Source organism: Lontra canadensis, unplaced genomic scaffold (genome assembly GCF_010015895.1).
Source record: "Lontra canadensis isolate GAN:19392208 unplaced genomic scaffold, GSC_riverotter_1.0 scaffold5, whole genome shotgun sequence".
NCBI classification, from domain to species: domain Eukaryota; kingdom Metazoa; phylum Chordata; class Mammalia; order Carnivora; family Mustelidae; genus Lontra; species Lontra canadensis.
Genome location: NW_022630999.1, coordinates 19,213,745 through 19,238,036, shown reverse-complemented (window position 1 = coordinate 19,238,036; position 24,292 = coordinate 19,213,745). Strand labels below are relative to the sequence as shown.

The 24,292-nt window shown below is 42.8% G+C and overlaps 1 protein-coding gene and 1 pseudogene across 2 annotated transcripts in view; both read right to left on the bottom strand.

Moving 5' to 3' along the window:
* Positions 1 to 24,292, bottom strand: part of GRIA1 (glutamate ionotropic receptor AMPA type subunit 1) — a 302,360-nt gene that overhangs the window by 165,355 nt on the left and 112,713 nt on the right. The window lies entirely within an intron of this gene.
* Positions 17,296 to 18,095, bottom strand: LOC116864223 (annotated as a pseudogene).

Here is a 24,292-nt window from a genome sequence, read left to right as displayed (position 1 = left end):
ATGAATAAATGAATGAATAAATGGCAGACCAAGCCTGCTGCTGGTTCTCTCCATGACCTTAACCTTAGGCGAGTTATTTCCCTCTTTGGAGTTCATTTCCTCATTCGTAAGAGATACGAGACTCAGTGAGCTGGCACACTCTTCCACTTCCACAAGTGTACTTCTCATTTTCCAGACGGGAGAGGCGAGGCCCAAAGCCCGCTGTCTAGCCTAGGGAGTGGAACGCAGGTCTCCTAGACAATCCACCAATCGAGACTCTCCCCGCTGCTTCTCTGCAGAGATGCTCACCCCCCTCCCCCCACTCCTGGTACTGAGTTCCCTTTGTAACAAAATTCAAATCACTTCGTAAGGTTTCTCAAAACACAGGATGAGAGAGCTGCTGCCCAAAACCAGTCCAGCCTGCTTGAATTCTGGAAGGAATTCTGAGAATACAAGCATTTCTCACTATCCTGGGGTGTTCTCTTTGTGGGTCTCCATTAACATGAAGAGTTCTAGGAGTGGGTGTGTGGGAAAAGCTGAGATACAAGCTAATGCTGGGGAAAACAGAAAGTGAGGAAGGAAGGAGTGGAAGGCACAGGTACCAAATATGTGGAGCTGTTGTGAGCGTTTGAGGAAAGCATGAGCATGCAGCTCATACACTAGCTTTCCTGCTTTGGCATAATGCGCCCACAGGACTCCATGTGGTAGAGCCTCACTGGCCCTCATTCAGCCCTCCAGCCTCATTACTGATGGTCCCTCAAACAGTGGAGACCCAAGCATGCTGATGAACGCAGCACACCACTTCCTTCCAGGTATCCGTCCCTAAGCACACATTCCTCAAAAATGCCCCTGGACACCTGGAAAACTTCTACACATCCTTCAAGACCCCACTTAGATGGAGACTCTGGGGGGCAGCCTTCTAACCATTCCAGAACAAAATTACTTTCTCCTTTTGCATTTTTAATGCACTTTCTTAGTACTTATCTTGATATTGCATAATTTAGCATTTCCTTGTTTGTCTTCTTCATCAGACTTTGAGCTTATTTACAGCAGGTCAGATGTGGGTCTAATTTGTTTCTTAAAGTCTCAGAGACTAGCCCTCGTCTTGATAGAGTAGATGCTCAGTAACTGTTGGTTGGTTTGCTCACACGTGGAGTGAAGGCAGTAGTACCTGCCTTACCTCTGTGACTTTACCAAAGTTCTAAATTCACTTTAAAGTGCAGTAAACATGTAAACTATCATTTTATTCAGTTACACAACCAAATAAGAGGTAGGCTGGACAGGATTTTATTATTCGTTTTATCCGCATGAACTTCCAAGGGTTGAGAGGCTTGCTCTGAATAGCACAGTCAGTAAATACCAAACTAGAAAGAGAAACTCATGTGGCATGAATTCAGGTAGAGTGTTTTTCCCATCAGATCACAAATCCCTCTCAAAAGTTGACTGTGAGTTTGGTCATACTAATTGGCTGACTAAAGAAAACATGGATGTAAGTCCTTCCAGAGATGTCATATACCTCCCTCCCTCACTTTCTGTCTGCACTACCACCTTGGCCTATGCCTCTGTCACCATTCACGATGCTGCTCATTATATTGTATCAGTTCCTTTATCCAGGCCTCCACTTGCCCACTTCTTGCCCTACCCTCTTCTGTTCTTCACAAGCAGCCAGAATGTTCTTCAGAAATCGGGATTCTGTCCTAATGCCAAGGCTCTGGGACCCTCCAAGTTTTCTCAATGCTTTGAATAAAGTCAAAAGCCCATTGCATTATCTCTCAGTGTCAGGCATAGTCTGAGTCCTGCTGACCTGAACAACTTTATTCATCATTTCCCTGTCTCTCATCATTTGCTTTAGCTCCTCAGGTGTACCAAGGCCTCCCCAATGCTGCACCATGTATGGACGACTGTCTCCCATTTCTGCGTGGCTGGCTTCTTTCCATCTTTCAAGGATCACCCCAAGCAGATTACCCACTGTTCTCTGTCACAGCATTTAGTTTGTCCCCTTCATAGCACTTAACTCAAGTAGTAATTACAGTAGAAGCCCTTTTATCTGATGCCATAGGGACTGCAATTAGATTACTTGAGAATGATGGTTAAAAAGGAGAATCACAAAAAATGATTCATCACAGGTATTTTCTTTTAGTTTAAAACACCTAAGTGCACATGTATTTATCAATCTTTTGATACAGTGGGAACTTGAAGACATTTACAAAATAAATGTAAGTACAGATTTTTTTCCCCCCAGATCTTTTAAAAAAAGATTTTATTTATTTATTTGACAGAGAGAGAGAGAGAGAGATCACAAGTCACAAGTAGGCAGAGAGGCAGGCAGAAAGAGAGAGGGGGAAGCAGGCTCCCTGCTGAGCAGAGAGCCCAATGCTGGGCTCAATCTCAGGACCCTGAGGTGATGACCTGAGCTGAAGGTAGAGGCCTAACCCACTGCGCCACCCAGGTGCCCCTCCCCCAGTTTTTTTTTTTTTAAATACTTGTCTCACCTACACCTAATATTACAATGTGTTTAGTGATTCATCTTAGCAACTTTCCAAAGTATTTAATTTATTTTCCAAAGACAGAGAACAACTTTGTTCTGCAGTTGTGTTTCACCAGCTTACATAATTTTTAGTTACATTGCCCAAATACAGTAAAAACACAGACATATAAATAGGTTTGGAAATAACAGAACTGATTCCTAGCACATTTCCAACGAAGTCCCAGAATGTACTTGGGGTGTTTACAGAGAGAATGGAGACTAATGCAGATTAATCCAAAAAGATGGCTGAAGGGAAGTTGGTTACGAGAGATTTCACTGCATCTGTTGATTGTTGGCTTGTTAATTATATGTTCCTCTTAATTTAAGGCCCTACGTTTTGAAAGCAGGACCTCTTTCTCCTTTTCTAAGGATGCTGACCTAGTGCATAGCATTGAGAAGTACAACCAGTGCCAAGTAAATGAATCAACAAGTGAGCGGACTCTCTCCCTCAAGTGAGGACTTTGGTTTGCTCAACTGTAAGAGGATGGGCATGGATTATGTAAGCATGGTCATTTGCCGATCTAGTTCTTTCCAACCAATCACATTACCAATAACTATGTCTACATTTCAAGTTCTGGTTTCCTCCATACATTCTACATGTAGCTTAGAGGGTTACATTATTGACCTCCCTCACACCCACACAGGCCATACAGCCACCACCACTGCCATGCTGCCCCCTACCCTCCCTCCTGGGGCCATTTGTTGCTTTAGGATGATCCCATTCCCCAGTGCCTCCTCCAAGACAGGTATGCAGATGGCAAGGCCAGTTGTGGTCTGTGGTGCTAGAGCTATGAAATCTCTCCTGGGTGTACATCTTTGGGGAGATGTGAAGCCTGAAGCTGCTTTTGAGTATGGGTAGGAGGGGCCTTATCTGAAGATCTGAGGTAGGGGAAAGCTTGGATCTGTCTTATCTGAGACACTGGGCAAAAATCTTCGCTGGCCACCCACTACTTTGGGTTGGTCTCTTCTGGTCCCCATAGTGCTGAGATCCAGAGAGCCGAGATCTGGTGACTGCCTTGAGGAAAGAAGCTTCCATGGGTCTTCCAGCTATATATCTGCCTCTTATATCTAAGGGAAGAGAGGGGTTGATTTAGGATTTGGGGATTCTGGTCACCAGCATGACAGTGGCAACAAACAATGATGATGATGATGATGACGACGACGACGACGACGACGACGACGACAATGATTTCTAGTATTGCTGATAGCTGCTTGCATATATTCAGCACTTTGATGCCAGGAAATAGACTGTATTTCATTCAGTCTTTTAAACTCTGTAGCATCCCTAGAGGGTATGCACTATTATGATTATGATTATCATTATTTTATAAAAGAAGGACTGAGGCACAGGTCAGTGGACATCACAGGACCAACCATGGGAGAGCTAGAATTCAAAATGTCTGATTCCACAATGTGAGTTCTTACTATTATGCTGAATCATCTTTTAACATCTCTAACACCATGACATTCACTGAGTAATTAGCTTATTGATTGATTCAACCTATCAGTCATTTTGGGGGAAATAAGGAGAAGGCAGGCAAGGAGTGTTTGTGATGACTGGCACTGTAGACAATTGATAAAAATGAGGAGACTCTGGGGTCTACTTTCTGCTCTCCTGAGACCAAGGATGTAAACATATTTTTTGGAAGATTTATTTATTTATTTATTTATTTGAAAGAGAGAGAGAGAGAGAGCAGCATGAGTGGGGGGAGGAGCAGAGGGAGAGGGAGGGAGAGAATCTCAAGCAGATTCCCTGCTGAGTGTGGAGCCCTGGGTCAATCTCACTTGTCTGTCCTGTCCTCCTTCCTGAGTAAGAACTGCCTTTTCTTCTGAATGTACATTGTACATGTACAATGAACATGCTGTACTTCTCCTATAGAATTTATTTCATTTTCTCTTGTACAGTTTTTACAAGTGGTTCATGAGTCCCCTTCCCTCATTACACTAGAATGTCCCTTGGTTCTTATTTTCCCCATAATGTATCTATCACATAAGATCCCGTGCCCCCATATCCTAGCATCATATCCATGGAGCCCAGGTGCGGCTTCAGAATCCTCCTTGACCTAGTCACCAGCACTAAGATTAAAGGTACTTAAATCCTTGGTCTCAGGAGAGCAGGAGAAGGAAAGCCTTAGGGTCTCATTATTATTAACTCTCTACAGAGTCAGTCATTACAGATATTACCTACCTGTTCCTCAGTTCTTCAATGCTGAGGCAGTTTAAAGTGTTTCCCATCTTTTTTTTCTTAAGATTTTATTTATTTATTTGACAGAGATCACAAGTAGGCAGAGAGGCAGGCAGAGAGAGAGAAGGGGGGAAGCAGGCTCCCCGCCGAGCAGAGAGCCCAATGTGGGGCTCGATCCCAGGATCCTGGAATCATGACCTGAGCTGAAGGCAGAGGCTTAACCAACTGAGCCCCCAGGTGCCCCAGTGTTTCCCACCTTTGCCCTTCATTGGCTGTCATCTAGGCTCCAAGCTGTGAAGGCCCCAAGTCAGCACACAGTGCCGGGACAGGCGTCCTGAGGATGCCTTGTAGGAGAGGCAGCTGCATATGCAACATGGACTTCTAGGAGGGCTGCTGCTTCCAGCTTCACTCAAAGCCAGGAGAGATATGGAAGGAAGACTAGGGAGGGAAGGAATCATATCTTTGGCCTCCTCAAGGCCTATGTCTACAGAGAAAAGACAGGTCATTTGAAGTCCTCCAGGTTTATACTGGCCTGTCAGTCCCCAGCTTGGGGTCTAGAGTACCAGCCTATCCTGCCTGTCTCTATGTAGAAACCTGACTAGGCTCTTCCTATTTCTGGGCCTCAAAGTTCTCGTTGGTAAAACAAAAGATCTGGTGGAAATTCTTTACAATTCCAACATTCTCTGATGATTTTCAGCTGCAAGGTGATGAACAGGTGCCAGAGTAAGGCTGGGCTGCTGACCACCAAGGGCCCTGCTTAGGAAGTGGACCATGGTAGTGGTCTTGAGCATTCGCTCCTCCGTCTGAAAATACTACAAAGTGTGCCCCGTCCAGTACAGAACTGTACCGCATGAAGAAGCTAAAACACGAAACCCAGTAATTTGGTCTACCATATGGACAAGAAAACCAGCACACAAAACAGAAAATCAAAGCTCAGATTCAAAGTGGGCAGACGTACTGGCTATGCAAGGATCTGGGGAGAGGGAAAATGCGAAGGGGGTAAAGGCAAAGGCAAATGAATATGTAGGTGCATTTAGTTCATTTTTAAGTTACCCAGTAGTGGCTGGTTAACTTCAGATGTCACCCGGAGGAGCCAGATAATGTTCACAGCAGCAATAACACAGAGTAAAAGCTATCGTTTATTGAGCATTTACTAAATATTTGCATTATTAAACATATGCATTAATTTCTTTATTCTTTACAACAATCTCATGAAGAAGGTATTAGCATCTCCATTTATAGATGAAGATACAAGGGTTCAAGGTCATGCAGACATGGCCAATCTGGGAATCACAACTAGGTCAGTCTATACTTCAACTCCATGCTTGTAGCCATCCTCCCTTCAGAAAAGCCAACAGACAAACCGACATGCCTCCTTATACCTATTTCCCTGTGATGATGAGAATTTCATCACACCCTCTCCGCTCATTCCAGTCCTTCAAGATCCACTCAAATACCACAGCTTCTGTGAGAACCTTCGTCAGGGTCAGTCCACTTCCTGGCCTCTTAGCTCACAGTTCCATTAGTGCACTTAGAACTTTTCGGAGCTGTGCTGGAGTTAATTGTGTCTGGTCCTCCCTTTACACACAAAGCAAGTTGTTCAGACTCTCATTTTGGCACTTAGTGTCCTGCATTCCTGCCAGCCACGTCTGGATTTGTCTCTCGTCTTTTACAACACGTCCTTCTGTTAAGGAAGGAGCTATGTCTTAGCAATCTCTCTGTGGACCTGGCACTTAATAGTACTTTGGGAACAGATGCTTTCTAGGTGAGGCTGGTACATGCAGCTGGTTTCTCCATCCCGTCTGCTCTATCAGCTGTGACCGCCACCCCTGAGCCCCTCCAGTATACTTTTCCTTGTGCCCTTCGCATGGTCAGGGCCACTGATCAATGTCAGGCAGGGTTGGGGACTCCAGTGTGGGACAACTTTCAGACAACTGAGCAGGTGAGACAACTGCCCTTCTCCCATGCCACTCTTGTCCCCGTGGTCCTCTTTCTTCCAAGGCAAGCCTGTGCTCTTTGGCGTCATCAGAGTTCACTTGGGGGAAAGAACTGCTTATTCTATTCTCTCACCCTGGAGTTAGTCACTTCCTTCTTCCTTCCTGGGGAATAATGTCTCTGACTCTTATAAAGAAATCTTTAGAGATCATTTTTCAAGGCAGAGAGGCTTTAAGGGGCCACCTGGGATCCTGAGGTTCGCATGCCTATGTTCTCTCCTGGCTGGATATCCGAGCGGTTAAGAGTAAGGGTTTGACAGTGAACAAACTGGGTATAATTCCCGTCTGTCCCTTGGACAAGTTACTGAGTAACCCTGGAATCTTTGCTTCCTTATCTGTATTGCAAAAATAATAGTATCCACCTAATGGTGCCGCTTTGAGAATTAATTGCATTTAAAATGTGTTCTCAGCACACAGCTCCTGGCTACCATGGTGTCTGCTGCTACAGATGCTACTGTTGCCATGTTGCTTCATAAACAACATCATCCCACCACTGGCGAGATAAGAGCCACATGCAACTGAAGACCTTACCTCTGCAGTTCATAGAACATGAAAAATCACATGTAGCTTCTGGTTGGGAGCCTAAGAATAGCTGTAGTTAAGTTTCTGCTTAAAAAAATAACTTGCATGTTGTCAGGCTTTTGGAATCCAAGGTGCTTTCGAGAGCATCTTTATCAATCGTGTTGTTTTATAGAAAACAGAAGCTCAGGGGGGTGAAGTGACATTTCCAGTGTCAATCAGCCACAAATCTGGCCAGTTGGTACTCTTCTGAGCCCAGTCCAGTGTATCTCCTACTGGGTATCCCTTGCGCTATTTCCATTTTCTTGGATTGAACCACTGTGTGCCCCTCCACCTTCCCCATCTGTCCCCATGGTAACCCGGGCACCATCTAATGATGTTGCTTTGCCCAGATTGCGATGACGGTAGCGTATCTTGCTACACAGACATTGCTGGGATGAGTTGATGTCTCTAGACAGACAAGTTTCCACTCCACTCTGACCGTCCCTTACTGTCACTCCTACATGAGCTAATGCTGCTCAAAGTGACACACCGACGTCTATATTAGTCTTGCCAGTTAGGGGTCCAGTTCTCCCAGTCAAATGCTGCCAGTGAACTCTTGCTGATGGGAATCACACTGGCATTCCGGAGTGAGTGCCGGCGATACAAAGCACAAGGAAAATGAGCTGATTTCCCATTCCTCACATGGAGAGAGCAGAGTTAAGGCCTAGTGCAGCTACCAGAGATGAGATAAAGCAAGACCGTGGATGGAAATCATCAAGGTGCAGGCATGGGGAAGAGACCCTACCCTGACCTGACAGGTACACTTACAGAGCACACTGCACAAGCACTCTGCCCTGCATGCGTACCCAAATACACCTTATGCTCTACCGCCTCTCAACTTTTGTTCACATTGCTCTTTCTGCTTTCCTCTATTTTTTAAAATTATATAGGACTTTGTATCATTTTAAAAAAGTAATTTTATCCTGCTGTTTTGCTGAATAATCATAACTCAGTGAGGCAAGTACTTATCACTGCCATGTCACTGATAAGAAACTGGCAGTTTGAGGCTCCGGAGGACTTGCCCTGGGTTCCACGGCTCATCTTCGTGGTCAGGCCTTCTGTGTTCTCCAGTCTCCAGATTCAGAGACTTCCCATATGCGAATGTTGGTGGAGCCTGGATCTAGGCTGATAGTGGAACTAAGCATGAGATCACCTGAGTTTGAATCCTGGCACTTGTCACTTGCTACCGGCTTGTGGTGTGAGCCTAAGCCTGTTGCTTAGACAGTCTGTGCCTCAGTTTCTCCATACGCAGAGTGGGAATAATCATAGTTTCTGTGTCAAAACAACGAGAGGAGTCAAAGAGCTTTTATGTACAAAGTGCTCAGAACAGTGCCTGGCACAAACTACCTGCTCAAACTACCTGGCACAGACATTAACCTGCATAGGAAATGTTGCTATGGAAACAACGCTGCTTCCTGTTTGAATTCTCTCTGCCAAGGCTCATCTGAAATGCCATGAAGTGTTATTCTGACTTTTCGTAAACAGATGCGATTCCTGCCGCTTTCAGACCCCATAATCATTTGTACTTTGCTCACAGCACATAGTGTGTTCTGCTGTGCGCTGGAGATACCCGTAAACTTGCTCTTCTCATCTTACTCCCTGCTCGCCTGTGAGTGCCGTGTTATCAGACAGAGCCTTCTGATGGGAGCACAGCCCCTGCAGGGCCCGGCATGGTGCTCGCTGCCGAAGAGGAAGGCAGCTGGCAACTGTTGGTTACCCTGAACTCAGTTGAACCCAGAATTCCAGTTCCCACTAAGTCTAGAGTGTTAGGGCTGGAAAGGCTCCTTACGGATCAGCCAGTTCTGGGCTGCTGGCATAGGGAAAGATACTTGTCCAAAGTCACACATGCTATTGCCAGAAATAGGCATGGAAACCAGCTCTCGTTCTACCAGCAGCACTGGGCTCCACCCAAAGCACTGGGCTGTGTCTCTCTTCATGGAATGGAGGAGAAAACAGCCCACGTACCAGAAGTAAAGAGAAAAGGATGGGACAAATGACAGCACACAGCTAAGCTTCAGTATCAGTCCTGCTCACAGAATAGAGATGCATTAGGGATGCATACCCAGAAGCCCCACAAGGGGGAAGAACATGAATAAATTGTGTAACCGATAAGGTAGTTTCTCAGAACTAACTTGGTAGTTCTCTGCTGCATGAACGGTTCAGGACCCCGGCACAGGAGAAGCTTCTGGATCCTGAATGTATTAAAATGCAAATCTTTACATGGTTCTTCTCTTCTTTCCATTTAACATGGAATCAAAACTGGTGTCCTCAAACTTTGGACTCCAGAACACCTTCTTCTTGCTGAGATCTGTCCATAGAGGAGACTAGGACGTGTGGCCCCGGTATATAGAGGCTGTTTTTCATAGTTCTCGGCCCGATTACCTAACCTGGTAGGAATGAGAAAAGGTGAAGCTCTTATCAGTTTGTGCCCCAGAGCCTCTTCTATTGTCCAGTATCTCCTTGTTGAGGCTTCAGAGAATGTTTAAAATGTGAAATGAATCAGAGATAATTCTGTACTGGTCAGCTTGACTTGACCAGAGAAATGTTTTGATTTCTGGTACTGTCACATCTTGTCTTCGGAAGCAAGGTAAGGTAGATGGGCTTTAAGACGAAGCTACCCCCCCCCATCATCTCTGATGTAAATGCCTTGAGGGAGGGGCAGCCAGTGAGAAGCTAGTTTCTGATGACTGGGGGTCAGGCTTTAAGAGAGCACAAAAAGTAGGCGGAGCCCTAGAGTGGGGGACTGCTGAGGCTTACATCCTCACCTCCTGCTTGTTCAGGTGATGACAACCAAGGTTGCCCTTAACCACCAGTGAGGGTCTGGTGGGGGGGGGGGCACGTTGCTTGCCAAGTCACGGTTAGTGAGAGATAATTGTTCCCACAGCCTTCCTGGGGAGAAATGCCCAGATGGCAAAAAGCTCTGACCTTCGGATTTGGCGAGAGGTCATCTTATCCTTTTGGTCTCTATATCCAATACATGAGTCATTTTTAAAACATTTTTAATGTCAAGGATAAAAGTGCTTTTAACAGTTAAATTGTGAAGGTGCATTCGGGAGAAGTGAAAGAGACTTTTTGCAAAGGAAATTGATCTGGAAGTCATTTCTAACTGTTGACTGATTTGATCATACTCATTTGTGTCCCTTAGATTATGAGAACCAGTTGTTGTTACTTTAATCCAAATACGTTGGTTTATTTATACTGAGGAAACAGTATGTGATTAGCCTTCGAAGGGCTCATGCGCCATCTTACCAACATCTTAAACCATGTGTGAAGCAAACTGGCACTAACTTCTTGTAATCTTTGCCTTAAAGAGCCACCTTCTCAATCCATGATTGGTATCAACTACCATACTGCTCCAAAGATGAGCCACTAGGTATGTTGAATGCATATTTTTTGGGTGGCATTTCTAAATTTAAGTTTCCCCTGGGCACAAGGGCGCTGACTTGACAATATGGATCCCATTACTTGCTAACAGTGCCATTTTCTATTATATCAACACCTTCCATGTTGACGGAGTAATAGTGGTAAAGAATGAAAACGGAACTGGCCTACAAATTTTGAAGATTAATGGATTAATAAGATTGATTGCTCTTTATTGCTGTTTGTTTTTCACTCTTAATCAGTGCCTTCACTTAAAAAAAAAAAAGAAAACCTTATTCTCTTTCTCACTGAACGCTCCATCAGCACGTAACATCCTGAGCTGTCAGTAGTACCTCCTAGTAACATATAATAAGCCCCCCGCTGATGCTGTTGAGCTATAAGTTCCTTGAAGTCAGAGACAATCTGACACGAATAAGAACTAGCTCTGCAGGTCTGTCTCTCTTTGTGCTAAGTCCTGGAGGTAGTACTCTGCAGTGCAGGGTCAGCAAATGCATGACACACATACTCCCCTCTTCTGCACCCAAGGCAGACATCACTAATTGATCATGGCATTCCTTCTAGTTTAGTCCAGTCAAGTCCTCAGAGCCCTCATCATCAGCATGCCTGGAATCCACTACCAATTTCTCAGAATTGACAGGCTCGATAAAACCTATTTTCTGGCTTAGCCTTAATGGTTAAAAGCAAAGGGTTTGGAACTCGACCGACCTGAATTCAAGTCCCAACACTCCCACTTACTTGCTATGTGACTTGGAGGGCAGTTGTCCACATGCCCCAAATCCCAGTTTTGCCCACTGTGAAGTCACGGTTCCTCCTCTCCTTTGGAGGCCTAAAATTAGGTGTTTTGTCCTCTGAGAAACCTCTCCTCACATAAAGCCCAGTGTAGCTGTCCCACTAGGTCTTGGAAAACCCTCTGAATGGATTCTTCCATGGTCCTTCTTGCTGGGACAGCTATGGGCCCCCTTCTTCTAATAACCCCCAGTGGTGAGTGAGCTCCTTGAGGACAGTTACATTTCACAGTTGTATTTTCAGAGCCTGTCAAAGTCCTGATACAGTAAATAGCTAAAATATGCGGTACCATTAATGCATAAAAATCACTTAAAATAGTGCTAAGAATATGACAAACGCTCAGTAAACATTAGCTCTTTTCTTCTTTCTTGTTATGTTCCGTAACTGTGAGGCTCAGGGAAGACCGCTTACCACGGAACTAGTTTTACATATGAACGATTTAAATCTGGATCGTGTTGCTCATCAGTTGCCAACGGTACCAAAGGTATCTATACTTTCTGCATCTTGAGAGGGTTGCACTCCTTAAAACAGGGCCATATTCTTTGTCTCCAGTGCCATGAAACCTAGCATGGGGTATGGCTTGAGAATCTGCATTTCTATCGTGTTCCCTGATGATGCTCTGCTGCTGGTCCTGGGCCATCCTTTGAGAATCACTAACTAAGGGCCGGAAGGAGATAAAAGAGGAGCACTCTGGCCTAGAGAAGAAACTTGAAGTTCTCTTTAATCTGCTCCAAGAGAGACAGTGATCTCTATTTAAATCCTGCATGCTGTGTTTGCAACCAATTCTCATTAAAGTCAAGGAAGTTTATACATAAGTATCAGCTGCAGGACCTTGCTGAAGGATGAAAAAGCAGGGTTTCTAAATTTTGCTGATGAAGCCTGCAATTTTCCCCCTTTCTCAGTTGACAACTAGTGAAATGACTTGATATTTTAATATCTCACAGTTAATATCATAAGTTTGCAAGATACTTTATGTTTTTTCAGAGTGTTTTCATCCATATTACCACATTTGATTCTTATAATAACTGCTTTAGTGAGGAGGCAGGCAGGAATTAGCATCTCTCTTTGAATGACAAGGCAGAGTAAACCAGGACCCAGAATCCTCAATTCTTTGCCAGGTCCCTTTCCATGATACCACATAGTCTCTGACACAAGTATTAGTTCTGCCTTTGAGCTCCCTTCATGTACTAAACATTAATTTATTCCAAATTGCTACAGATGCTTTGAGTTAGAAGACATCATCAGGAGACCTACTAATCAGAAGGTTTTTAGGCATTTGGGGATACAGATTTCATTGACAGCCTCAGGAAAGCTTTGGACTCTTAACACAACGCAGATTTGTAAATACAATACAGTTTACAAAGCTTTAGGTTGTACACGGACCTATTAAATCCAAGGCCACCATGTTTTCATGACTGCAAGAGGCACCATTCCCAATGACTTAACTGTGGCCCTGTAAAGATCATACACAGACCATGGAAGAAGAGTGGAGGCCATATATCCAATTTTGGTTGGCTGACTTTTATGATTTTTTTAACAGATGAAAGACAGATTTAAGAACGTCAGTGATTTTTTTAGGTACCATAGCCAAATAAAGTCAGAAGTAGAGTGGAAGCAGAACTCCCAGAATGCAACGTGGTACTGTGGAAGGGAACTGGCCTTGGAGTCAGAGAAGTTTTCATCCTCAACTTATACCATTTACTGGCTGTGAGACCTTACTTAACCCCTCCAAGATTCAATTTCCCCATTTTACTAATAGGAATCAGGAAAGCAAATAATGTTTAAAAACTATATTCTGAAAGGGAGCTTCTAGTCTATGGATTAAATGAAAGACAATCTGTCAAGTGCTAACACTGGTGGTGGCACCCAGTAAGGACAAGTTCCCAGGCTCCTGAACTATTTTCTCAGCTCAAGTTCATATGTAACAACTGGCTAAATTTTCCTTCCTCTCAGGACAGGTAGGTTATATGCCTGGTTGACCAGAGACCATAAACACTGAGGTCCGCTGGATCATATAAATCGTAGATGGTATCATTGCTTATGACTATGCTCGCATGATCTGTTACTCTTCTAAGTGCTTATGCCATAGCCCCATGTAGAATCCCACAGACATTCATCCCTTAACCGTGGGCACAAAAATAGAAAAGAAAAATCTCACCAAAGAGAAAGAAAACCCAGACTATAGTAGTGTCTGGTTATCCCTACGTTTTTTAATGCTTACTTCAGCTTGTATAAAATTAATTCTTCCCCCTACAAAAGAATCACATTATACTTCCTAATCTACACAGAGTAATGATTTTCACCCTAATTTTTCAGTGTGTATTTGCATCTAATTCACATTTAGATTTAAGCAGAATTTATAGGTCACTTCACTGTATATACTTCATTGTGGATTACACATTAAAAAATAAGATCCTGGTTTCAGCTTATTACTGAACCCTAGAATGCCAGGAGTAGAAAAAAAAACAAAAACCAAAAAAACCAAAAAAGCCATTGAGGCTTCATTTAATCCTTTCCATCATTGGCAAGAGGTGAATGCTCTAGGAAGGGGAGATGGTGCCCTCAAAGTCAAACAGTGAGGGTATAACAACAGAACCTGTACCTGAACTTACATTTCCTGACTCCAAATTCAGTATTCTCACCCTATTTTTTCCTAGCCTGGCTCAGATTTTAAGAGGCCAGAAAGGCCCACCAGTTGTAGCATTTCCTACTCTTCATTTTCTTCTGCTTTCATTGTACTTCTCCTAAAATAAATTTGGTGGACAGTGGGCTAAACATACACATTCCCTTTCCATTTTAAATGAGTGGTTGACCCTCGTTCTGCCTGCTGCTTGTATAAGGCCTCCATCATGATTACCCTCACCAACACATTCCGTATGACATGGGCAGGGATCCTTATCTTCCAGCAGTACCAGGGACTTTGTCACTGCCTGATTATAGAGGATGTTCTTCCCCAGGGAAAATGCCCTAAATCAGCCTTTTGGAATGAGTAAGATCTTCCTCCATTCTAAATGACTGGCTTGATGGAATAAAATAACCAAAGAGTTTAAATGATTTAAGTACAAGGATGAATTTGGGGGTTCCTGATCTAGCTCAAGATCCAACTCTTTTGTCTAATGTCCCATAGGGGCCATGGTCTCATCCCTGCAGAATCTCAGGAAAAATATACCCTTTAATGAGACACTCCCTTTCATTAAGTAATTAACAGTTAGGAGGGAAAACATTTGAACTAAACTGTATTTCTGACCATAGTCCTATCAAGCTGTTAAGACCTGCCTCTGGAGTGAGTGAGGTCATGACCGTGTGTTATCTAAGTCTGCACAGAGAGACGGCTGTGTCAACTTTATGAGGTCATTATTCTGAAATGTTTCCATTACTAGCATTGTCAGGAAATGGTATCTTTGAGAAAGGAGTAAACAAATTTATCTTGTGAGCGGCTAAATAATTTTAAATGTTTTGTAGAGAAAGACTTCCTAGTAGGCTCTGTACATGCCCTGCTTTTGTAAAAAGAGCTTAGTATACAGAACATCACCTTGGCCGATATGGTAGTGTTGTAGATGATAAATATTTTCAGAGCTGAGCACTGTATTTTATACTTTTTAAAACTGCCTCCATGGATATCCTGGAATGGGATCTGGCACATAGTAGGCATATGATAACTGGTTGCTGATTAATGATCGTAAGCATTGGTGTATATGACAACTTAAGGACTCCTGAGGTACTAGGGTGTTTTGTTTTTATTTGCTTTGGTGTCCAGATGGCTTCTTTCCTTGGTGAGCATGGAGTCTCCTCTGGGTCCTAACCTCCTTGTCTGCTGTCACTCCTTCCTTTGTCAGCAGCCACTGCTCACTTCACACTCACCTGCTGCTTTTCTCATCTGATATCTGTTGTTAATAAGTCCAATGACCAAGACTGTGAAATCACACAACTCACACTTACACAGTTTTACAGTCAACATGCATTTGCCTGCAGGATGCAAGAGAGATGCAATTCTTTCATCTGGCTTAGAAAACTTTTTATTCCACATTTATATATTAGAAGTCTTCCAAGACTGTAAGGTTGTTTAAAGTCTGAAATCTGGTTAAACGGGGATGTCCATAGGATAGAGTGTGCACTATCTCCATAGATCATAATATTCTTTCTTTCTTTTTAAGGATTTTATTTATTTGACAGACAGAGACAGCGAGAGAGGGAACACAAGCAGGGGGACTAGGAAAGGGAAAAGCAGGCTTCTCACTGAGCAGGGATGCTGATGTGGGCTCGATCCCAGGACCCATGACCCGAAGGCAGATGCTTAACAACTGAGCCACCCAGGTACCCCCATAGGTCATAATATTCTTAACTAGAAAGTTTAAACCCTAGATTCTGTCTGTTGCACTCTCCATCCCAGCCCCACAGAGATTTCTAAGCCCATCCACTTATACTCTTGCTAAAGTGACAAAATTTTAAGCCAAGTTGCTAACCAAACAGGTTCTCTCTCAGGGGAAAAAAAATCAAATAAACATGAAATCACATAATCCTGTTATTTTCCAGTTGTTACTACATCTACCCCACACATATCCAGACTCCCAATAGTCATAATAGGATGTGGGCATTCTCAGTGGAAGAAAACAGTTTGAAGAAAGTAAGAGAGGCCAAAACCATAGTATGCACATGACCTTTTCTGGGGGGAGGCAGGTGGTGCCACCAGCTGTTTAGGGTGATAGAAGTGTGGAGTGTATCAAAAGGACGTAAGGCAAAAAAGAAATAGAAAGGAGGGTAAACTCAAATAGTAGATATAAAGAGAAGGATACACAGTTTTATTGGTTGTGGAGACCCACCACAGGAGCGAGATGAAGGAATGACCTACTCTGAAGTATTCTTTAGTCGGCTAATTCTGTATTGAAAGGAGATTGAAAGGAGGTGGCTCAGTGAAGATCAAAGGCAAGGAGAACAATTAGGGGACCGTGCATACCACCCACTCTTCTTAGTTCTAGTCACAGGGACCAAATACCGTCTTTTCACATTTCCACTCCAGCAACCTTAGAAAAGACTAGATGACCAGACACAAAGCCAAAATTGGTGTTATACTTCTAGATAAAAAGTGGCTAATAACACACCACTCTTCCCCAGAGTAAGAGTCAGCAACCCATATTCCCGAGAACCAAATGGCTGATGCATCCACTTCCTGAGAACAAAATGGCAGCCACCTTATAGAGCCCTGTCTATATATTTAATAGAACAGACACATACAGTGGACTCAGACACACACTGGACTCTTCATTTAGACATTTAGCTCTTAAAAAGCAGGAATGGAGTGTGATCTCACTAGCTCTCTAATTTTCTCAGTATTTGATTGCTTGGCTCAGAGGAATCATTCTCGCTGAACTAAATATCTACAGCCTCTCTCACCCTGCCAGGAATTGTCTTTATACCCAAGGGCAGGAAATTTCATCATATCTCATGCTTTTACTCAGAAGTGTCCTTCCGTCTGAAATGCTTTACTCTCCGAAACTTCCCTAATGATCATTCTAGAAGACAAGAAGAATACTAGAAGACAGGAGCAAGTGGCCATTATAAACATCTGAGTACTTAGAAAAAACAGAGCCCTCTGCTGAGCTCCTAATGTATTACTTCATTTCAGATTCCCAACATTCTGATTTGTGGCATCACAAAGGTAGAGATGAAAATGCTGGTAGCAGAAAAAAAACTAACTTGTCTAGGTTCATATAGTCCAAACATTCACAGGTAGGAAACTTAATAATTGCATGACCCTCAACTCAACTTTTTAAAAAAATTTCTAAATGATATTTACGTTTTTAGAACAGCACTTCTCTACAAATGGGTACAACCTGGAAGCTGGGGGAAGGAGGTACAGGGGGTTATCTGGAGAACCTTAAGTCCTAAGCTTTACCATGTGGTATCGAGTGTTCCCTCAAAAGGTCACTAGATCCAGGGATCCTCCTTCAGAGGAGTTGAGAAATGTCCAATGCCAGATTCTGTCAGGAAGCAAATCCAGGAGTACTTGGGTTTTTTGTTTGTTAGTTTAATTTTTTGTTTTTTGTTTTTTTTTGGGGGGGGTTGGAATCTCTGAAAGATGTAATGTTAACATCAGACATGCTTTTTTTTTTACCTTCTAAAAGAGGTTCTAAGAATCTTTTGTTTGTCCTGTGATAGGGTTTTCACTGAGGCCAAGGCCACGAACTACATCCTTAGTAGAAAGGCAGAACTCCTTATCAAGTTTCATAGTCTCCTTGGCTACCAAAGGGCCAATATCTTTGTTGATTGCTATCAAATATCTATCATCAATATCTAAGTTGTCTTATTTGGACAGTTTATACCCTCAATGCTACAGGCCTAAGTCTTTCGTAGAATCTGTAGTTTTTACTTCTGGTGTGCTCCTTAGTTCCAGGTACTTGACACCATCCTCTGAAAGTTCTTTAATGACCTATTTTACAACCATTAGAATATCCTCAGGGCTAGTAGTAAGCTGATGGATAATTTGAAATATCTGGAAGCATTCTTCAAATGTTCTTTTCTTTCCATTGTCATCGACACTCATCTGATCATGGATTTTAATTCTTGGCTGTTAATTTCTTCATGTGTTAGAACCAGTGAGTCCATTCAGGTGGGCATAAAGTTCCGCTTTAGGTAATTCTGAGTAAAAGATTGCTTGCCCTGGCTTTTGTTCTTCCTTCATCATGATTTAGTAGAATAAGTTCTCCCAAACCTTTTATTCTTTGCATAAGCAATATGGCATATTTCAGTCAGTAAGTGTTGTGGGTTTTGAATTTCCTTCAGATTACTTTACTTCCTAATTTGGATACATTTTAGCTGTATATGTAGCTCTGGGCTCAGTTTCGCCACCATGATGGACCACCGCTCCTGAGTCTCTCCCGGCCTTGTGCCTGTAGAGCTGTGAGCACAGTATAGGGGCAGTATGGAGCACCACAAACAACAGCTTCCTCAGCAAGAATTTCCTGGCTGCGATGCTAATTCTGGTACCAACTGTGGCCCTCCACTCATCCACCAGGGCTGTTATGTCTACTCAAGTGCTATGTGGCCCTGCCTGCATGTCCTCCCCAACTTTTCAAAAGTCTGTTTCCCTTAAGTTCCAGTTAGTGCTTAAGAATGTACTCCTCCCTTTGAATGCTGCTGTGTATTACCTGGATCCATATATTGGTAATTTCTATTTAAAATTTAGTCATTCCATAAATTGTTATTAAATGATATGCTATATGCCAGGCACTGTGTAGGCCCTGGGAAGATAAACTGCTATCCTGGGGGAATTTAAAGACTAATAAGTAGGAAACATAAATGATCGGGATGTGGGGTAGAAAAATTGTGAACAGGACTTAGAAGGTTTCCAACAGGAGCAGAAAGGAGGGAATAGCTAACCCAGTTTTAAGTGATTGGCAAGTCTTTCAGGGGGAAGTGTCAGTGAATCTGGGACCTACCTAAACAGTAAATAGGATAAGAATGGAAATATCTCAGACCCAGGTAAGCCGCATTTGCAAACTCTCTAGTCTCAACATGTCTTTCACACATAGATTTGGGGCTTGAAATAATGGGATGGGTACATTTGGCATCGTTGATTCCAGAGTCAAACAGACTTGACTTCAAATCCTGATTCCATAAGTTCCTGATTTTGTTATCTTGGGAAAGGAATTAGCATCTCGAACCCTCAGTTTCTCTATCTGGAGATGGACAATAGTAGTCGTGCCATCACTTAAGGTTGTTGCAATTATGAAAATGACCTAATGATAAAGGGACATACCATAGCTTCCAGACAAAGCAAATCCCCAGTGATAGTGGTAGTGATGAATACTGATAGTTGTTAGTGGGTCCACCGACTAACAACTCTCTGTGAATAGAAATCCAACTTACTTTTCTTTGTGTTTCTCATTGTGCCTTGAATTTCACAGATCCTGCTGACAGATTTGTTTGGGTGCATTTTCCATTAAATCATTAAATATTTATTGAACACTTACTATGTGCCTGGCTCTGTCCATCATACTATGGACACAGGAGTAAACAAAGCACATTCCTAGAGATTTCCTCCTAAAATTCTGATCAGTAGTTTCATAACATTGATAGTTACTTAAACTTTGAAATCAGGTTTGGAAAACAGCATCCAAAGCATTAGAATCACCTGACTTGTTAGTGATAATAACCGTAATTCCACTTGATGTTTCTGGAGAACCTGATTCCTTATCTTAAGAACTCTTCAACCAATTTAGTGTTTTTCCACCTGCTACAGGGTCCTGCCTGAATCTAAAATGATGATTTCCACTTCACTCCACAATCCACATCATAAAGTCTCCCTCCCACCCCAAGTCCTTATCAGCAACAGACTAATTTGTTAATTTGCTTGTCTTTCTCTTTCTTTTACTGCATTTTGCTGGTATCTGAGAGGCTGTCACCCAGCATAGAGAGAGGAGTGGATTATCAAACAGCTTAAGTTTTAACCTCAGTTTCGCAACTAAGCAATTTTGGTATATTTTTCATTTTTTCTTTCAGTGAATATCAATGGAGTGCCTGATAGAGGCACAGCATATCCTCGTTGAGGGTTCAGGTGTTGGAATCAGAATGCCTGAGGTAGAAACTAGCTCTGCTACTTTTCAGCCGTATAATCATGACTGAGTGACTTGACCATTCAGTTTTCTCATCTGCAAAATGGGGATAATAATCATATCTACCTCACAGGATAGTTGTATTAAATACACACAGAATACCTATAAAAATCTTAGAACAGTGTGCCTGAAACTAGTAAGTTTTCAATGTTAGATGCTATTACTTTATTGTTGATGTTTGTTGTTACTCTCAAATGCCAGGCACTGTGTATGGTACTGAGAAAGTAATATGGGGGGAGGAAGGACATGGTGTTTGTCCTTAGAGATCTTGCTTCTATTAAGTGAAGCAAAAAACTAAACAACTAAAAAACTAAACACATAAATACATAGTTACAAATTATGACAAACACCATGAAGGAAATGAATAGGGTATGTGTGTGGTCTAAGGAGTACCATTTATTTATTTATTTTAAAAGATTTATTTATTTATTTGAGAGAGAAAGCATGAGAGAGAGAGAGAGAGCACATGAGGTGGTGGGGGCAGTAGAGAGGTAGAGGGAGAGGGAGATGCAGGCTCTCCTCTGAGCAGGGAGCCTGATGCGGGGCTTGATCCCAGGACTCCAGGATCATGACCTGAGCCAAAGGCAGACGCTTAACTGACTGAGCCACCTGGGCGCCCCTAAGGAGTACCGTTTAATATGAGACTTGAAGAACAAATAGGAGGTCAAGTGGTGAAGAAGGGGTATATGCTATGTGTGAAGAACTGTCCAGAAAGAGAGAAAAGCATGTGTAAAGGACCAAAGACAGGGACTGAAGGGCTTTTGTGGTTCCCTGTGAATAGTGAAGAGGAGGCTGAGGCAGTGGGTAGGGTCTAAGCCACGCAGCAGAGTTGAAGAGTTTTCCTAAGGGCAAAGGAAAGCTACCGATGGCATGTGGTTTCCTTTCTGGCACACAGACTTCCCTCAACTAAAGTGAGAGGATTATAAAAAAATGCTCTTGAGCCCCTTTAACACCGAAGAATATAAGATTCTGTGACGACTAACAACAACAAAAAGGTGATTTCTGGGAAAAAGTAGAGAAAAATCAAAGAAGTGGAGGTAGGAAAGGAAAGAAAGAGGGAGATAAGGAGGTAAGAAATAAGAAAAGAAGCAGCTGACTAAACCTTCAGTGGAGACATAAAGTCTAGAAATGAAATGTTAAATGCTCAGCGCAGCATTCAAGACTCGGTGCCTATGGCATCCATGTGTGTGTAGGTGTGTCTGACTTATGCACGTGTTTGTACATTCACTGACTTGGCAGGAACCCAAACTGGGGGAGCCTTTCCATGGAAGACAAATAAGTCTAGTAGGCTGGAAGTGGGGGGGGTGCCATGTCAGTCATCTTGGTTAAATGCGTGATTACTGGATATAAAGATGCATCTGGAGCAGCTCCTGCTGGAAAGCTGGTGCTCAGGAATTGAAATGCTTCGCTGAGGCATGGTTCAGTGGCTCCTTTCAGGACCTGCTCTGTGGAGATCAAACAGAATTACATTAGGAAAGGAGTGGCTGAGAAAGTACCCTCCAGAACAGAAAATTTTGGGGGGAGAAGAAAAGAAAAAGGAGTCTAGTCCAAAAAGAAGGATTGACTCCAAGAATGCTAATTTGTGCAAGCCTTCCAGAGCCCAGAGGGACTTGGGCACCTCTTGCCTTAATATTCAGATGTGGTGGTGAGAAGAAGTATGCAAGGTAGTGAAAAGCAAAAAGAAATGTGTCCTTTGGGCCCCGGTGTCTACTTTCCAGCTGAGTAAGGGTCTCATTTAAGGATTTATGAAGGGGAAGGACACTGGTCTAATTCTGCAAACACTTTGTAATGGTAATACTGCCTCCATGCTCAGAACTTGCTACTGATATGGGCACGTATGGTTGCGTATCATATAAACCTGGCAGCAGATGCTCGGAAGAATACTGGTTGAGTTACCTCAGTGCAATGAGAAGTAAGAGAAGCCCCCTAAGGTTTATGAAATTTCTTTTCTGGTAAGGAAATAGCCACTAACAGTATGTCTTATTCCCTTAACTACTGCCTGATTCGCCAGTGGTTCAGTTAGCATATGCCTGATTTGAGTTAATAACAGCCGTTTAATAGACATTAACAATGTTTTAGGTACTTATAGCACATGATCACACTGAATCTTCACAGGGCATTACAAGCTAGAGTCTAACATTTCCATTTTATACACAAGGAAAGAGAGTCTCAGAGAGGCTAAGGAACATGTACGAGGACACAAGTTGCTGGAACTGATAAGCGGGGCCATGTTCCATTTGGGCCCCAATTTTCTTATCCATAAAATGGAGCTGGTTCATACGCCTTCAGATTCTCATGTTCCCAAGGCTCCCCCATGAAGACTTCAGACTCAGCAAAGTCACTGGTGTTTCTATTTTGTTTGCTTTCATATCATGGAGCACAGTCTCCGCATTCATTCTCAGCACAACAGTGCACTCCAGGATTTTTGGCTACAGGAGCTTGTAGGAATCATTCATCCCTAACCCAGGTGCAAGTGGCAGGTGATGGCAATAATTCCTTACTTTCCTGCATTGGGTAGTCAAGGACGACCGCAGGCTCCCATTTCAGCTTATCCCAACATCATTGGCAGGCCGACAAGGAGAGCGTTCTCCCCAGTTTGCAGATGAGAAACTAAGTCTCAGGGTGAGTGACTCCATCCAGGTCCAACAATGAGTTAAAAGCAGAGTCATGACTGCATGCTCGCCTCTCTTAAGATTTGGTCTGGCATCCTTTCTGGAAAAGCACACTGCTTCCTGCAGTTGAAGGCTCCAGGGCCCAGCAGGAAGCAAAAATGAACAAATAGGCAGATGAGAAAACACTCTTCTCCCTGCCAATGCTCACTCAGCTTCAGCCAAACTTTGTCAAGTGAAAAGCAGGTCCAGATCTTTCCATTTTTCTTTTTTAAAGAAGCTAAGGATCTGGATTTTTTATGGGCAAGCCCATGATTTTCTTAAAAGCTACATACAACTTTTATTTTAAATCTCTGTGAGAACTATCAACAACTGATTCACCACTGGGTAATCAGTTTTCCACCTCTGTCTTATACTGAAGAAACGACAGAGAACTTGATCATGATTGCAGAGATGTCTAGCTGAAAGCCCTTTTAGCCAAAGGAATGCCCACTGCTTGGGAGATCCAAACCTCAATCAATCAAATCCCACCGAACAGTGGAGATTTTGAGTCCCAAACAAAGGAGGGTCAACAGAGATACTCCAAATCCTCAATATAACCCCCCCCATCTAACCAGGAAAGAAACTGTCTCATGAAGACAGCTTGTTTAGAACTTTAAATGAAAGAGTGTAGAACAGAGATAAAAAACCAGGGCTCTGAGGACATAAGATAAACATGTTAAATATTATATATAATTACACTAATAAAAACAAATTTAGTTATAGACAGCAGCTTTTATTTTAGTTTTTCCATGTGCCAGTCACTATTCTATGGACTTTTTATGCAGTACTTTAAAAAATCCTTACAACAACACTTTGAGGTAAATACCACTGTTATTTCCATAGGTTTCCTGATCACTGACAGGGAGAGCTGAATCTTCTGCCTCATCTTTTGTGGTTTTGTTTTCCCCTTATTTGGCTCCCTAGAGGGCATTAACACTCCTGATACTGCCAGCTGCTCTGGAAGTGGACACCACACCCAAGGGAGATATACACCATCTGTTTCTAATTCATCCTGTCTTCAGTCTTCCATTCAATACTCCCCTGGTATCACATCATGACTGAGGCTAGACATCAGCTCTCAGTGCAATCTGGCAGTCTGTCCTCTCAGGGCAGCCCTGGGTCCCTTAGGCAACCCAGATCTTTCAGGTACATGGAGAACAGAATGATCACCCTATAAAACCTTGAGGAGCTCCCTCCACAAAAAGATTTTTTTAAAACTCTAGCTTAATTTACCAGTTATATAATGTCATACATAGAAGAAATAAACCCAGGAAAGTCAAGTAGTACCTTATTGGAATGTTATCTTCTACTTTGCTTTGGAAAGGATTTAAGGAAAAAGTCTCAATCCCAAATGCCAACAGAGACTAAATTAATGTAAATGAAAAGTAACCCAGGCGGACACTACGACGAGTGGAAGAATGCACACCTCATCTAAAGGGGGGAAACCACAGCTCAACTCCAGCCTATTGTAGATATACCTGTTAATTTTTTAGGAGAGAGCACAGGACTTCCATTTGTGTTAACCGAAAGACTATAAAATTTGGACAAATGCTTACAATGAGGACATTGTAAGACATAATGAGGACAACTAGAAAAGCCGGACAAAATCTTCTTGA